Source organism: Arachis duranensis, chromosome 1 (genome assembly GCF_000817695.3).
Source record: "Arachis duranensis cultivar V14167 chromosome 1, aradu.V14167.gnm2.J7QH, whole genome shotgun sequence".
Lineage (NCBI taxonomy): Eukaryota > Viridiplantae > Streptophyta > Magnoliopsida > Fabales > Fabaceae > Arachis > Arachis duranensis.
In genome coordinates this window covers 69,385,302-69,389,047 of record NC_029772.3, presented here as the reverse complement: position 1 = coordinate 69,389,047, position 3,746 = coordinate 69,385,302, and the positions used below count along the sequence as shown (strand labels likewise).

At 37.9% G+C, this 3,746-nt stretch overlaps 1 long non-coding RNA gene across 1 annotated transcript; it reads left to right on the top strand.

Annotated features, from left to right (window-relative positions):
• Positions 1–2,584: 2,584 nt before the first annotated feature.
• LOC127741083 (uncharacterized) lies at positions 2,585–3,636 on the top strand. Its single transcript, XR_008001995.1, has 3 exons — positions 2,585–2,906; positions 2,974–3,028; positions 3,110–3,636. It is a non-coding gene; the product is annotated as an uncharacterized LOC127741083 (long non-coding RNA).
• Positions 3,637–3,746: the final 110 nt, after the last annotated feature.

Genomic DNA, 3,746 nt, shown 5'->3' with positions numbered 1-3,746 from the left:
ATCTAGAGCTCCAATCGCTACACCATTTGCCGCAACGCAACTGCCTCGACGAGCTCTTCAAATCCATCCGAACAAAGTGGTAAGAAATTTGAATTTCTCATCCAGCCATTCTCCTCTTAAATTTAGTGATTTTGGGTATTGAATATTGAGAAATTATGTAATTTTGATGGTTTAGAGGTACTCTAGTGCGAGATATAGTTGGGTTTCATTCAAGTGCTCAGTAGGTAAGGTAAGGAACCACTGAATTTTTGTTAATTAGTGCATTAGTGAACTCTTGTATTGATATAGTAAAATTATATGAAATTTGATTGAGTTTCATGTTGATTTGGAGTCAAATTGGTGAATTGGGACAAAATTATGGTGGTTGAAGCTTGTTGAGTTGATTTTGAGACTTGGAAGTTGTGGACAACAGGTTTTATAGTATTTTGGGGCTTATGGAGGAATCGAGCAAGGTATGATTTTGGTCCTATATTTAATATTTAAGTTGCTTAAAAATTTAGGCTAGTTACTATAAGATAGGCTTGAATGTTTTGAATGGTTGAATTTAATATAATTAGTGTGTGTGTGTGTGTGTGTGTGAGAGAGAGAGAGAGAGAGAGAGAGAGAGAGAGAGAGAGAGAGAGAGAGAGAGAGAGAGAGAGAGAGAGAGAGAGAGAGAGAGAGAGAGAGAGAGAGAGAGAGAGAGAGAGAGAGAGAGAGAGAGAGAGAGAGAGAAAAATGAGTTAATAATGAAAAATTAATAATTTAGGTGGTGTGTGTGTGTGATTAAATAATTGATAAATAGGAGACTAATACTTGAGAATGTATGTGAATGTTGGGATTGATTTGGTTTGTTTTGAATTGATAATTTTGAAAAACTAGAGGATTTGAACTTTTGGTAAATACTAAAATTTTGACTAACTTTGGCTGGTGGTGCACGAAATTGTGATCATCAACAATGGCGCCAATGGGCTTGGTGCTCTGAAATGTGAATCACACTTTGTCACAACTTCGCACAACTAACCAGCAAGTGCACTGGGTCGTCCAAGTAATACCTTACGTGAGTAAGGGTCGATCCCACGAAGATTGTTGGTATGAAGGAAGCTATGGTCATCTTGTAAATCTCAGTCAGGCGGATTCAAATGGTTATGAAGCTTTAATAATTAAAATATAAATAAAACGTAAAATAAAGATAGAGATACTTATGTAAATCATTGGTGGGAATTTCAGATAAGTATATGGAGATGCTTTATCCCTCTTGAATCTCTGCTTTCCTACTGCTTTCATCCAATCATTCTTACTCCTTTCCATGGCAAGCTGTATGTTGGGTTTCACCGTTGTCAATGGCTACCTCCCGTCTTTTCAATGAAAATTATCCAAATGCTTGTCATAGCACGGCTAATCATCTATCGGTTCTCGATCATGTCGGAATAGAATCCAGTGATTCTTTTGCGTCTGTCACTACGCCCAACACTCGCGAGTTTGAAGCTCGTCACAGTCATCCCATCTCAGATCCTACTCAGAATACCACAGACAAGGTTTAGACTTTTTGGATCTTAGGAATGGCCGCCAATAATTCTAGCTTATACCACGAAGACTCTGATCTCACGGAATGGAAGGCTCGGTTGTCAGGCGAGGGCGACCATGCGTCGTGCATCAGGAATACAAGAGATACACACTCTAGCTCTCGCTTGTAGAACGGAGGTGGTTGTCAGGCACGCGTTCATAAGGATGGATGATGATGAGTATCACGGATCATCACATCCATCAGGTTGAAGTATGAGTGATATCTTAGAACAAGAATAAGCATGAATTGAATAGAAGACAGTAATACTTTGCATTAAAACTCGAGGTACAGCAAAGCTCCACACCTTAATCTATGGTGTGTAGAAACTCCACCGTTAAAAATACATAAGTGATGAAGGTCCAGGCATGGCCGAATGGCCAGCCCCCAAAATATGATATGAAATTCAAAACTAGAGAAAAAGGGACCCTTAGTACAATAGTAAAAAGTTCTATTTATACTAAACTAGCTACTAGGGTTTACAGAAGTAAGTAATTGATGCATAAATCCACTTCCGGGGCCCACTTGGTGTATGTTTGGGCTGAGCTTGATCTTTACACGTATTTTAATAAATTTAAATTATTTATAAAAAAATATTTTGGTTAGATAAATATTAAATTGATTTTTCTTGTTATTGTTATTATTATTATTATTATTAAAATTAAAGTAAAAAAAAAAAGAAGAAATTGGCCGAAGCCATTAGGGAGTAAAAGAAAGAAAATATAGCTTATATGTATATATACATATATAACACCAATGCCACCATTATATTTGTAATACCCGGTCTAACCGAAATTAATTAAATAATGAGTTAAGTAGGAGCGAATATGGTTGGAAGATTTGGCGATTGGAATTTGATGATTTAAATATGATTTTTGGATTCAGTGAATTTTTCCGAGTCGGAAGACATAGTTTTCTGCGTAAAAGCGCGCAGTGGAATTTTGACCGGCAGTACCGGCTGAGACCTGTCTGGTACTGCAGCTGAGAAAATTGATTATGAGTAAATAAGATTAAGACATGAGGAATTATAATTAGGGGAGGTAGAAATATTTGAAGTGCGATTTAGAGCGCTAATCTTAAAGGTTTTGGTCCAAAATTGGGCCAACGGACAAAAATAAGTGAACCGGGCCTAAGTGGGCCCAAGACCCAACATATATAAACATTAGTTATGAGCATTTCAGCTCATTTTGCCCTAAAGAAGGTGTGTGGGGCGCTGAACTGAGAAGAGAGAAGAGAAGAGAGAAAACCTAACTCTCTTTGATCTTCAAACCACCATAACTTGAGCTACGGAGCTCCGATTGACGAGCCGTTTACGGCCACGCGTCGCTCTTCTCATCCTCTACAATTCTATCTAAGTTTTGTGGTGAGTATTCCATTCATCTCTGCCTTTGGGTAGTTAGTGTTGAAATCTTGTGATTTTGGGTGTTTAGGGATACTCCAACATGGATTCTAAGTGGGTTCTATCCCTACTTCATATGGGCTGAGGTAAGAAGTGCTCAAACCCTTGTGATTTATCATCTTTTTGAGCCCTAGGTTGATGTATGTATGTAATATTGGTTATGTTAGTGCATTTGATGGTTTTGGTGCACGATTGGGAGATTGGTGTTGCTTGAGGAGCTTTGGTGAGGCTTGGAGCTAAGGTTGGTGGAGACTCCCAAAGAAGAGGGTCAATTGATTTGGCTACAAGAGGTACGGTTTAAGTTTCATTTAAGTACCGTGTGGTGTGATGAGAATTCCTAGGCTAGATGCCCCTAGGATTAAGTTTGGATTGTGTAAATGGTTGGTGCTAATATGCATAGTTGGTATGTAATGTGAATTAATGATTGGGTTGAGAATTGTGTGGCCTTGTATGTTTGGTGTATTGAGAATTGAATGTATGGGGTAATGAGTATTGATTTGTGGTTTATGCTTTTAAATTGTGAAATTGGGCCAGAGGCCATGAATTTTGGGCCGGAGGCCGAGAAGAGGTAAGGAAGGTAAGTTGATGTGTGCATTGTATGATGACACAAGTGATTGGATGAGTTTTAAATAATGAATGTATGAATGATTGGGTTGGTTATTGAATAATAAGGTTTGAGGAGTTGAAGTGTGGAATTTGGTAATTTTGGGTGAAATTATGTAGATAAGGTATGTTTGGTTTTGGTTGAGAAATATTATGTGGTCATATATGTGATTATGATTATTGATGCCTTGATGGTATGAT